Raw genomic sequence first — 14,111 nt, forward strand, 5'->3', positions numbered from 1 at the left:
TGGGCACTCTGTGACAAGTATACACACACTAAATAAATTACATATACATATATATTATATATACAAATATATTACATATATATTATATATACATATATATTATATATATAAATCTTAAATCTTATATGCCACATATATATGACACACACACATATATGGTATATATATATACACATATATATGTATATATATATATATATAAAATACCACAGTAAACAAGAATTGAATATTTTGTCAGTTAGGCTCTTGCTAGCATAGCATCTTCTAAAAGGAAACCCAATACCACAAGATATTAGAAGAACCAAAAAACTTCTCAGTTTTACAAAGGAAATAATATAAAGAGAAGACACAGAGATAGATAGGGCTAAAGACCCAGACAGAGGTAGAGACAGAGAAACACGGGCCTCCTGCATAACTCCTTGAGGCTACTGAGTAAATCGTAGTTCCTTGGCACAGGACAGCACAGCAGAAATTCTTGAAGTAAAGTATGACTTGAAGTAAGGTATGGTTGGCTAAACTGGCACCTGTATTTCTTTTTAAGATTTTGGCAACAGCTTTGCCAACATGTTATGTGTATTTCCGGCAACAAGGAAATTATTTCAGGATTGACAGAGGAAATATAACACCAAAGGAAAATTGGAAACCAAGCCCTTGTACTGGTGAGAGCAGAGGAAGTCATGTTCTGGGTGGCTCTCATCCTGCACCACAAGGGGAAAGCAGGTTCACGCATTTAGAACTCTGCATGGCCCTGAAGACGCTGACCATGGAAGCTCAGATACGCCTTCTAAATAGAGACAGGGGAAGGGAGAACTGTGTTGCAAGTAATTAGTCTTGGGGAAATAGTAACTTTAAGAACCTCAAAGCTAAAGTTCTACAGGTAGGTTCTGGAGTTGTGAGGTGTCCAGCCTGGGAACCCATAATTCCTTGTCAGGTTTGCAAGAGGGAGTGGGTTGTAAGGAGAAACTTTCTTCCAAGCTGAGAAAGAAGAGGATGCTATGTGCCCTACGGTGGTGCTGTAGGCCCCAAGGTGCCTGTTGGCCAGTGATAATCAGAACCTCCTTGGGCCCTGAATTCAAGGACTTTAAAAGACCCAAACTATATCTGGTCATCCAAACATGATTCACTCAGAGTGATGGCCTCTGTTGGCCTGCTTGCTCATTTGTTTCTTCATTACACAAATCTATTTGAGCATCTGTGTGTGCATATGCATGAGTGGGCACACTGCAGGAGCAAATGGAAGCAAATGGGCTACCCTGCTAACAAACTCAGCTTCTGAAGCAGCTCCGCATACACCATTAAAGAGTTTTGTTGCTAGACAATCTCACTGTGTAGCCCAGGCTGGCCAGGAACTTGACATCCTCCTGCCTCAGTGCTGTGCAACTACTTGAAAAGTGAAGGAGCTCTGTGCACGAATGAAATGGCTGAGCAGGTGAAGAACACTTGGACAGATTTCTGTGGAGGGAAGAACCGTGTGCACACACAGCTGGGCTGTGCAGCTGAAGGGAAAGACTCAGCCTAAGAGCGTGAGAGATGCTTCAGAATTCCTGCTCCTTCTACCAGCCTTGTGAGCACCAGGGTGGTGACTGCTTTCTACTGCTTGCCTCTGTGTTCATGAGACATCCCACGAACCTTTCTGACCCTGGGCTGAAAGTCTCTCTTCAATCTGGGGTTCCTCAGGAGGGAAGAGGAAGAACTATTCGCTGCCCTCCTCCCTTCATTCCTGGGGCACAGGGCAGGCCCCCTTCTTGTACTGTGTTTGCTCGTGGAGGGAGTTTGTTTAAAGTTACCCCTGCTACATCAGGAAATTGGGGGCCAAACAAGAAATCTGCATGTTGACCAGGTACCCCAAAATGATTCTGGCCCAAATGGCCCATGACAACACTTTTGAGAGACCCGTTCTGAGCAACCACCTTTTGTTTCTTGGCAGAAATGGCCATCTCTGTGTAGCTGACATAAAAAACTCACTTTGTCCCCTTATATTCAATTCAGACATGTCTTTTTCTGGTAGTCTGCACTCTGACAGGAAAATATAATTAATGGCTTCCATCTCAGGGGTACCATAGGGCACTCGTCAAATGGAAGATAACATCTATTAGTAAATAAATCAGAGTCAATTGTGGGGGTTGAGCACAACCAAAGAATACATTAATAAGGTCTTATTTTTGTATGAGCTTTGTTTCTGTTTTGCAGAGGTAGGTGTGTGTGCGTGCACACATGCACACGTATCACACGCTTATAAATATGCACACATACATACTATCAGTGTCACACTAAATCCACTAGATTTTCACAGGAATTCAAATGCATTTTTTTTTTACTAGAGAATCATTCATCAAAAATCTTATAAGGGAATGCCGGAAGTCGGTTAATGAGGAGGGGAATGTTAGGGAAGGGTGGGGTCTTGGGCTAAGTTTAGCTTTGGCCTAAGCTCTCAGGAAAGTGGAAGCCTAAGTCACACAGCAGAGTCATCCTCTATGAGGCCCAGGGGCTGGGCTGCTGCATCCTCACAGCCAGGAGTTGGCTGTGAGTACAGAGTCTTCCAGAAGAGGTGTCTACACCAGCCCACAGACACTCTTAAGATAAGGGGGCACTTGTGGTATTGGCACACAAAACAGGCATCACACCCTCAGCCTCTGCTCAAACCCACTCCTGTGTACTCTTACCTGGATCAGGGCCTACTGCAAAGTAAAAATGGCCTGGGCCTTGGGACACAATTCAGATTGGGCATTAAAAGCACTACTGCGAAAACAGAAAGGTTTTACTTCTCTCATGTTTTTTTTTTTCCAACTTCCATGATGTTTCTCTTTTATTGGCTTCAATGTGATTCTTACTAAAGGCATAGGAAAGTTTAAATGAGTAAACATGGATTTTGTCTTTCATCTTTGTATCATGTGACTGCTAATCTTAGCTAGAAACATAAGAACCTTTTACTCACATGCGAAATCGCCAGAATTACAAAGCTTGTGTTTATGTCTACATCAGCAGTTGGTGTTATAGATACATGTATACGCCACACAGATACATGTTTGGCCAATAGACACACTTCAGTATCTCTCCCTTTAAGGGATCAGTGTGATAGTTTGTAGAATGTCAGGATTGTCCAGACCTTTAGACTCATGATTACAGAAAGAAAAAAAACCTAACACAGTCTGCTAGCAGACCATGGACACACATTGTCACCCATCTTAAGTGAACACGGGTGATAATTTTAGCAGTTGTACCATAATGCCTTGCCAGGGACCATCAGAACAGTGTTCTCATTGCCATTGGGACAGCAAATTATTCATCTCCTGAACTCCATCATAGGGTCTACTTAAACCAGTAAACCAATCCCAACTGTCTCAGGCCAGATGCCCTAGACACAGAACCTGAGCCAGGGTTCCGCTGCATGGGGTTTATTAAATCAGCATTCTTCAGGGAAACTCAGAGAGCAGAGAAAGACGGGAACAAACTGCAGTGTAAGAAGAAGTCATAGCTGACGTATGGTTCAGTTCTCGGAGGTGATCAGGAACATGATCTTTAGACAGGCATCCTGCTTCCTGAGACATCAGACCAGCCCTTTCTAACCACCACCACCCTTTCCTAGTATCTGTCAGTCATTGGCTCTAGGCCTCTCCAGGGGCTGTGGCAGGGTTAGAGAGAGATGAAGGTGTGTAGCTTTCTATATGGGGGACCACTAAGAGCAAGTAGCTACAACCGGGACATGAGTGCACCAATCAGGCAAAAAGGAGGGGGGAGGGACTCTCCTATACGGCCTACTAATATTCTTCAAATGTTCGAAAAGCACTGCACAGGACTGACTTTAAATATAGACCTCTCAGAGCCTGACCTGGTAGGGCAGTGTCTTACATTTCTGTTTCCCATGCAAGACTCTGCTCCACTCTGTGGCAGAGGCCCTGGCCTGCTCTCTTTGTAGCTTGCTGATGCATAATTGTTACGGAACAAGCGTTCTCCAGACAGAGATCCAGTTCCGTGCAGATCGCAGAGCAGCTTGAAGTGCACTCTAAACACTTGTGAGTATTATTCTGTTGGCAGTGAGGACGTGCTTAAAAGGCTTTGTTGGCAGAGGTATGAAATATAAATATGGACTGGGCCAAGGGCGGAAAGAGGAGAACACCCAGGAGCTCGTGCAGGAACACAGGCAGAGTAACAAGAGGCAGAATGAGCAGAGGCTGTGTCTGGGGTGGGGAGGACACAAAGATAATTAGTGTGTGTTATTATCCCCAGGGTCCAGATGGCCCCAGGCTCATGCCCAGCGTAGAGACTGTGGAGTTGGAGTCTGGCAAGTGTGTTAGGAGTTCTGTGCTCAGATGCCCAGAGGAGACGGAAGAGGGGTATCCCTTTCTCATGCTTGGACAGAATAGATGTGGGGAAACAAGCGAATGTCTGTTCTTCCGTTGTAATGAACAGACAGAATCCCTAAAGTACATACAAAAGTATTCTCTTCCCTCCATGTTTGGGCAGAGTTTCACAGTTGTGAGAAACCCAAGACTGTCTATGTGGAATACGCTCTGTTCGCCGGTATGTGAGTCACTTAAAGTGAACAGTCTGCTTTCAATTTCATCCTTGAAAGTACCACAGGTTCCAAGGCTGAGGCTCGGCGCGCCTCTGGACTGTATCCAGGCTGGATTAATTTGTCTGTGACTCAGATAGATCATATACACACCAGGAAACCCCTTTCTTTTTCTTTCTGAACTTTTCCAGGCCTTGACTGTAAGGTAAGCAATTTACATTCTTCCCTGTGACTTTTGGCCAGGTGTCTGCTGTGGACACTACTTTGTGAGACCCAACTACCAGGGAGCCTAGTTATGTGGACCGGACCTGGATTTGCCAGGGTTCTCCCTGGGACCGGCCTGAGATTTATCATCAATAACATTCCTTTTCACAGAGACTTCACCACAGCTGTTCCCTCTGAAGCCCAGGTACCCATTAACTCCTACCTCCCAAGGGGAGAACGCAGGGAGAAACATATTCCTGGCCTGTTTTCATATCAGCTTTTCTAGAAGAAGGTCATCAGAAACCGATTTTCAAGAAGTAGTACATCTGGGAAGCGTTATAAACCAAAGGCTGGGGCTGCGCAGTGTGTGCGCATGCGCTTTATCCAGGGAGAGACGCTAGAAGCTCGAGTGATATGTTGAGGGGCTAGGCTTGAGGAAGTAGCCACTGAATGTTTGTGTAACAATAATAAACAGCAAAAATAACACAAACTCTTCCCTCCTGGGGCTTTTTCTCCAAAAGCAATTAATTACTAACATGTGTGCAGAGATTTTTCAACCGGAGGCTTGTCAATAGAGGCTTTTGTTTGTATTCAGCTCTTACCCAACAGCGAGACTCTTAAGCAGATGGTCTCTCCCCACCCCCCCCCAACAAACCACGCACCCCCTCACCTCCTGAAGGAGAGCTGAGAAAGAATAGATGCCAATTAGAAAAAGAAGCTTCCTAACACTTTCTGTGCTGATCCCACATCCAGTTCTCTCCCTGCAACCATCTTTCCTGTGGGAGTGGTCTTAGAGGCCTCCAGGCTCCTCAGGAGACCACATTCTAGAGGTAGCCACTGCGTGTCTCGTGACCCATTTTGAGACTCTCGATAGGTCGCAGTTCTCTCTCTTATAAATGAAAGACGAATGCGCCTAAGGTCCATTTGAGAAGAGAAAATTACATGGATTTGTCCATAAAGTTTCTTCCTCACCTCTCGAAATAAAACCAACAGCAGCGACAAAACCTTTTCCAAATCGTAAGGTTTACAAATGGAGCTAATTAGTCTGCATGTTGTCCCCCTACCCCGGTGTGTGCATAACATCTTCTGAGGGATTCCATCTTGTCAGCCTTGGCTCTGCAGTCCAGGGCTGGTGATGACCACGATGAACTGATCACATCTTTTAGAGACGTGTTGATGATTAGACCTGACAAGAAGGTTGGAAATTTCCCCAGGCCTATGAGCTACAGATAGAGGAAAAATGTTCTTCCCGACTAAGTCACAATCTATACATATGGGAGAGAACCACTTAACTCCAACACTATTCGAAGTGAACTAAAACTTGTAAATTGAACTCCATGCACTGTCTGTTATAAGTGTGGTATATGAGGATGTATATGTAATATATGAGGACGAGGGAAATTGTTTCCTATACCCTTTGTCTGACATTCTTTGATTTCTTCCTGTCTAGTCCACAGCTGGCTGAACTATCCAGGTCCTAGTCAACATCCTTGAAGAGAACAAGCACTGTACACGTGATAGTCACAAGGAGCTTTTGCCAGATATGCATGGGATCCAACCTTAGATATAGAAGGTCTCTGAGGATCTGGACCATACATCAACTTTGCAACCAAGGATATGTAAATGGAGAAATAGAAATAGCTATGTGCTACACTGTTCTTTGTATTCGAAATCACGTTTTAGTGTTCCTAACAGCTCAGTGACGTTGGTTGTGTCCTTATCAGATGAAGAGAGAATTGAAGAGACTCTCCATCATACAGCAGAACCGGGATTGCAGCCCAGAGATAGCCTAACTCTAACTTCCCTTTCCATTCTTCTGATGGCACTGAAATGTAACAAATGCTACAAGCCTGAAACAGTCAATTGACTCTCCATAGCTTAGAGTCAAGGTGGCAAAAGTTACTGATGTAAAGGCCACTCACTCTGCCTCATCAGAGATGACAGCAAAATGGAAGGAGACCCTGTTGGTATGACCATGTTAGCTAGGACAGAAAGTATCTGTCCCATATTGTCTCCAAGGAAGTCACTATCGTGGCAGAGGCCGTAAACACTCCCCGACCCCCAGCTAGTGTAGACTTCCGCCTCTCTTGAGCTCCACAGGGAAGCCGTTCACAGCCTAGGTGGGAGGCTGCCAGGTACTGTGGCCACTCAGGCAACATCACTGTGCCTTTATCATTGCACTTGAGTTCTACGTCTCTCAACACAGAGCTATGCTGCTTTCCACACCAGTCTGTGTAGGACACGGTGTGCCATATTCCAAGACCTTTTCTCAGCCCTTGGAAGGGGAGCCCATGCTCAATGTCAAACCCTGGCTGGTTCTGTTAGCATCAGAGCAGAATTCTGTTACAATGCTCCTTCCAGAGTCTGCTGGGATGTTACCCAAATGTACCTGTTTAATTATTCCAACTGCCAAATAGCTAATGTTGATTGGATAGTACAACATGCCCTAGTAATGGCCTAGAGTAAGTTTTGGATAAAGTTCAAATTGCTCGGTTGAAATTGCATTTTTGAATGTTTGTGGGAGTATCCTAATTTCATGGTTTAGTTATCACGCTCGCCCTAGAGAGCTTTGCCAGACCTTGGGTCCAGTTGTTTATATACTACCTATATTTGCTTCTTGACTGCAAGAAGAGTTGAAGATTTTCACAGAGATCTTATAGCCTCAAGGTCAAATATTCGCTGTCTGGCTACATTTGGGCAGTGTGTTAACCCCTGAGTTACTGAGTTCTATACTTAAGTTGTATAAATTATGCCTTAAAAGTTCAACTTTAACAATCAGACACTTAAATCCTTGAACTTAGCTGTATTTCTGCTTACACATTAACCCAGGCATGCGTGTCTTGGATGTCCACAAGTTTCAGCCATCAGAACCTCAAGGCATATTTGGGGACCATTTAACCATAGTAGACTGACAAGATCTTTTAAGAGGAAGGGGGGAGGGAAGGTCAGAGAGAGGGAGGGAGGAGGCAGAGGTTGTACCCAGTTAAATTTTAATTTCAAGAATAACAAATATTTAGTCTATGTCTCAAGCATTACCTTAGATATAATTATATGAAAAAATTCAGTTTCCATGACATTTATTTTACCTGGGTGATCTACATTTTATCTGACCACCTTAATCAAAACTGGTTCAGGCTTGCAGATGGAGGACCGCTTGATAGTTGACATGAGATTCTACTGTATTGTGGTAGAAACTAATTCTCAAGTTAGAAATTCAAACAATAATGTTTTCCCTACCCATAAAAGTATCTGTCTTTTCCCTTGAGGAGTGTTACCTAGGACTGTGCTTATAAAGGAGTTCATGAGTTACAAAAAGGAAGAAAATCCAGTCTAAAAGGTTGAACCTGGGTTGGAGAGATGACTCAGTGATTAAGAGTGTTTACAGCTGAATCACAGGACCAGAGTTCAGATTCCAACACCCATATCCGGCTGTTCACAACCACCAAAGACTTCAGCTCCAAGGGATCTGACTCTCTCTTTGGACTTCTGTGAACAAACAAGCACATACCTGGGGACAAGAATAAAACAAATATTAAAAATAAAATTTAAAAATAATAGCACCTCCAATGGGGAGTTAAAAGAGAGAGAGGGGGGTAGAAAACTAACAAAGTTGTAGGCCTCTAAAAGATATTATTAATGACAATCTTGACACTTGAGAGTTATTCAAATCCAGATTCTAAAAACCTCTAATTATTTGTATTCCAAGGACTATAACATAGTATTATAGAGGGTGATTTATTACCTGAATTTGTATGGTTTAGCACTGCATTGTTCCTGCACTTAAATATAGTGCTTACTCTCAAAGACTTCTCAGTTCAAGACAAAATATAGACATATATGTCACACTATCAAAAAGATGCTTGATAGATGCAGTAAGTAGATAATTGAAAATTAATTTTATAATATATTCATTTGATTCATTTTCTTACATGTACCTATGGAAAACCCTGGCCTATGAATCAAAATTAAGAGAGAAGCTTGTCTTGGCCAGCTCTGAAAAACATCAAAAGAAGCTCTAGATCCGTGTTTTAGGCTGAGACAGAAATTCAAGGGCATGTGATTTATTGAGAGTATGACTCCAGAAAAAAGAGGAATAAACAAGATGCGAGGGCAAGGAGCCGGGACGCAGCCTCAACTGCAGGAAGTCTTTCATCTTGTCCCACCAGGTGTAGAGCTAAATGTACCTGGAGGCAAGGAAGTAGCTCTACACGTGTCATGCCAACCTCCGCCCCTGAGTGCATAAGACCCTCATCCATGTGGCTGGGTGCTATTTTGTAATGAAGACAGCTATGAGCCCTTTGAGATTGCTAGAGAGAAGTCAAAAGCACAGCAGCTGCAGGGCAGGAACAACGGTCTAACAAAAAGAGGATCCAGGCTCAGTACCATGGTCCATGTAGTCCCTGATGCAGAATGTCTAGAGGAGGAAAGTCCCTGCACTTTTTATTGCACACTAGTGAGCTCAACATCATACCACCAACTTCACTGCTCTGGAAAGAAAGAACTGACCATGTGAGACCCAGCTGTCCCCAAGTCTGTGTGTGCTCCTCCTCAGTCACATTATCCTTGGCATCTGTCTTAGTTTGCTTCTATTGCTGGGATAAAAGCTACTTGGAGAGGACACAGTTTACTTAGCTTTGATGTCCTGATCAGAGACCCTCAGGAAGTGAAGTCAGGGCAGAAACTCAAGGCAGGAACTGAAGCAAGGCCATGGATGAGTGCTACTTACTGACTTGCTCCTTGTGCCTTACTCCAACTACTTTATACAACCCAAGACCACTTGGCCAGGATGTCACCACTCAATGGCCTGGCTCTTTTCCTATCAGTTACTGTTGAAAGCATCCACAGACCTGTCCACAGGCCTCTTCCCAGATGTCCCCAGTTTTTGCTGGGTTGACCCCCCAAAAAAACAAAACAAAACAAAACAAAACAAACAAACAAAAAAAAAAAACCTAATGAGCAATGCATCTAAGAGCAGGACCAATGAAAAGCAGACTAAATGGTCTTCTGTCCATGGTTGGTGCTGCTCTGCATAAATGCCTTTTATTTTTCTGGCATAGTGAGGCCCTTAAGCTTTCATTTCTGTCACCTAGATTATACGGTACATGTTTCCATAAAACTGCATTAGGATCAAAAGTATGTCAGGCATTCTGTAATATCAAACTGCCATTCTTCTTTTTTAAACCTGGAATGCATTAGACTTGGTAAATGTAAATCTTTAGATGTTTCTACAAGAAGCAAGGCATGCACTGCAGAATCCTAAACTGAGGGACTATTGTCGATTGGCCCACATGCTTGTTCCCAGGAGTGGCCAACTGGGAACTGGCTCACACTCTGAACTGTCAACTCATCTCTGGTTGTCTAGCTTGACCCCAACCCTCAAGTCATCTCCCTGTCTTGTGTTTCTTCCCACCTGTTTTCTGCTTGAAGAATGCAACCATTTTAGATTAAATTTAAAATCATAATGGTAGATATAAATATACCCCATCAAATGATGTTTTATGAAGCACTTACTGTAAGTTAGTTAGTAGTAGACATGCCTCTGAGGCTTACTCTCTGAGGGGACAATGAGACAGGCAAACAACAGTGTGAAATACATCTCAATTACTTTTCCTGTTGCTGTGATGAAATACCTTGACAGAAGCTATGTAAGGAAGGAAGGATTTGTTATATCTCACAGTTCAAGGATACAGTCCGTCACAGTGGAGAAGGTCTGGTGGTAAGAACTTGTGTTGGGAAGCAGAGAGCAATGAATACATGTGTTTAACTCACTTTCTCCAAACTACAGTCCAAGATCTAGCCCAGGGAATGATGCCATCCACAGTGGGTAGATCGTCCCACTTCAATCAGCCTAATCAAGATAATCCCTATGTATGCCGGGGATCCATCTTTCCTGTGGTTCTAGATGTCACCTAGTTGACAGCTGAGATTGACCATCACAGGGTTGAAATCCTGAGAGCTACAGCAGTGCAAAAACCTCAGTGCAAATTATATCATTGTTCTTGGCCTTATCTGATCCAACATCCCAGTGTGAGACACCTTTCTGTTATCGTAACAAAATGCATTTAAAAGGCCAACTTATAGAGAGAAAGGTTTATTTGGTCACATTGTTTGATAGGGTTAAGTCTGTGGTTAGGACGCCCTAATGTAATGGGAGCAGTAATGATGTAACCCATCATGCTAAGGAGCAGGAATATAACAATGCTACTTACCTTTCACGGCAGGGATAACAATGCTACTCACCTCTCATAGCAGGGATGGGAATGAGAAGAAAAAATGACTGGAGTCCCAACCAGGGCATATCTGAGGGCATATTCCCAACGATCAAAACACACTCCATACACACCTCTCAATAGAACTATTCCAGAGAGTAAGACTTCAGTATATAGACCTTTGGGGAATACCTAAGACCCAAGTCTCTCGTTTTTACAACACATTTTCTAATATTTTTTGAGATGAAATGTATAGTCAATATAGTCCATCCACACACATAACTTCCAAGCGAAGTAGTATAATGTGCTGATGTTAATAAAAAAAATAGTTGATAAACAAAGAATGTACAGAAACACGAATATACCAGAAGATACAATGAAGTAAAAATATGTTTACATATGCAAATGCTAAGCACGAGACAGCCATAGAGGCAGGTGTATTATGAACACATTAGTGTGTTTAAAACCATGGACTTAGTCTCTCAAGTCCTGTCAAGTACTGTCAAGGCTTTTTTTTTCTTCCTTTATGCTTGTTCAATGGAACATTTACAAGCTGTGGGAGACATTACATCATTTTATGAGGATGTCTAGTATTTCTGATCCCCATCCACTAAACACATAACTCACTATACCCAAGCACTGTGCTGACTTAAACCACTCCCGTGAACCTCTAGAATGCTTCCAGATGGAGGTGACTTCCACATCAAGAAGCTCTGGTCTTAAAGGATGGAGATTCACACACAGTGTGGAAAGAGAAGTGTGGGTTTTATCCAAGTACAGTAGATTATCTGAACAAAGTACGCTGGATAGGGCCTTTATGATGGTAACATAGAGAACCAGCAGATTGGGGAAATAGACATTAGAACATCTATGGGTACCACTCTAGGAAAGTAGCAAGAGGGTGAAGAGTTAGTTATACTCTAGACAGATTTAAGAGGGAGAACTGAGGGGTTGGGGATTTAGCTCAGTGGTAGAGCGCTTGCCTAGGAAGCGCAAGGCCCTGGGTTCGGTCCCCAGCTCCGAAAAAAAAAAAGAACAAAAAAAAAAAAAAAAAGAGGGAGAACTGAGTGAAACTGTGGCTGAGTGGAGAGCATCACTGACCAACGGAGTCAAGGATAGCCAAGGCTTTCTCCGTTCAGAGATCAGTAGATGATGATGTTACCCAGCAACACAACAAGATGGCGATGCTGTTGATCTAAGGCAGCCTTCCAGGAGGGAGATTCTATGCCTGATATGGACAGAAAGGAAAACAGGTTTGGATGTGTGTGGGTGCTGGTTCCTGTAGGACAACCAATAAGTAACTGGGTCCAGGTAGGTCTGCAGCTATCCACAGACACATGTGCAAGAGACATAAGCTAACGGACTCCAAGGAAGTGAATGTGGAAGGAAAGGTGGGCTGATGTGAACCCTGAGTGACGCATACACATGGGAGACAAGAGATGCTTGGAAAGTAAAAATATGATAAAAAAATAAATCAATAAAAAATTTTTATTTTCTTTGCCATGATGGGTTAGCAACTGTAAACACCTAAAGATTGCTTAAGTAACTGACGATCATAAAATTATAAAAGTCCCAGACAATTTGAAAGACTGGGCTGAGTGTCTTTTTTGAGCCACCGCTTTGAGGTCAGTTGTTTACGCAGCGAGACTCTTAGACAGCAGAGTTTGAACATGCATCTTCTTTTCTCATTATCTCAAAAGCTTGGCCTCGTTCCCACCAGTTCACTGGGGGATTTCTGCGGCGAGCAGGATGTAGCTGAGTAGGAGCAGCAAAACTGTCTTGAAATGGCCTCGGGGGTGGGACCTCAAGTGCTCCCAGCTGTGTGTGAAAGGCTCTTGATCAGCATGTTCACACAGCTGCACAATGGGGCCCTGGGTGAGTGTCCTCAATGGCTCTGCTGAGGCTCTCTGAGCCCTGCAGATGCTTTTTGGAATGTGGACTAATAGATCAATTCTAGCACCCACTCCGAACAACATTCCCATCAGCCAATAATTAGATGCCCAGTGCAGCATGTTGACATGCTAGAATCAGACTGTTCGGTGTGGTAAACATACAATGAGGACCTGCACTTCGAGACTTGGAGTGAGCCGCTGGGGCAATGGTCCAAAACATGTATTTGGAATCCTAGAATTTGGGGTCTAGGATGAACTCTAACCAATTTATTTCTTTCTTAACAGATAATGGTGTGAGGGCCCAAGATGATTACATAATCTGCCGAGATTTGTAATATTCTTTGCGTGGAGGGAAGGGAGTTTGCCTTGTGGCATCCAAAAATGTGTCCTAACTTTGCCAAAAGTCTGCTCAAGAGTGAACTCAGCCTGAAATGGAGACATATCCACTGACAGCTATGTCGAGGATCAGCGCACTGTCTCCTGCAACGCACGGAGCCGAGGCGATAAAAAGCTGCTCGCTGCGTGCATGCGTTAATTTTTATCACCACAATGAATTCCTGAAAGAAATAACTTGAAAATCAGGAAGGGTGTATTTTGGCTTGTGGTTTCAGTCTACAGTTAGCTAGTTCCATTTTTTTCTGGGGCACAGATGAAACAAACCAAAATGGTGGGAGGGTGATGTGAAGCAACACTACTTGCTCTGTGATGGCCAGGATGCAGAGAGACAAGAAAGGGCCCAAGAAAAAGTTGTGCCCTTCTAAGACACATTCCTAGTACCTATTTCCTCCAGCCAAACCCTGCCTCCTAATTTTTACCACCGCCCATAGCTGTCATCAAATTATAAATCCAGTGGAGGAATTCACTGATGAAGGCAGAGCCCCCCAATCCTATCACTTCTCGAAATCCCTACTTTCTGTAATGCTGCAATAGGAACCTAGACCTCAACATGCAAGCCTATTCCAGACCCTCCAAATCCATACCATTAATGTATGCTTCTGCCCCACGCACATCAGTAACTGACTCCAAGAGTAACATTCAAAAAATCAGTTAGTTAAAGCAATTTATTAAGCCTTTAATTAGGCTGTTCAGCAATGTTTATTGAGCAGTTACCACATGCCAATCACTGTTCTAAGTACTACACAGGTAATATTGCCTCTGAACATTACCCATGTTCCCATGTGTAAATCCTGATCTAATAGTTGAGACGGATTAGAGAGATGCCAGGTTCGTGTTATGCAGAAGACATGGACTAAGCCAGTAAGGATCAAGGTACTCCTCTTCCCCTCCCTTACC

The 14,111-nt window shown here is 43.4% G+C and overlaps 1 pseudogene; it reads left to right on the plus strand.

The window, feature by feature from the left end:
• Lamb2-ps1 (laminin subunit beta 2, pseudogene 1) overlaps positions 1–14,111 on the plus strand; it is a 114,113-nt pseudogene that overhangs the window by 46,307 nt on the left and 53,695 nt on the right.

Source organism: Rattus norvegicus, chromosome 6 (genome assembly GCF_036323735.1).
Source record: "Rattus norvegicus strain BN/NHsdMcwi chromosome 6, GRCr8, whole genome shotgun sequence".
NCBI lineage: Eukaryota > Metazoa > Chordata > Mammalia > Rodentia > Muridae > Rattus > Rattus norvegicus.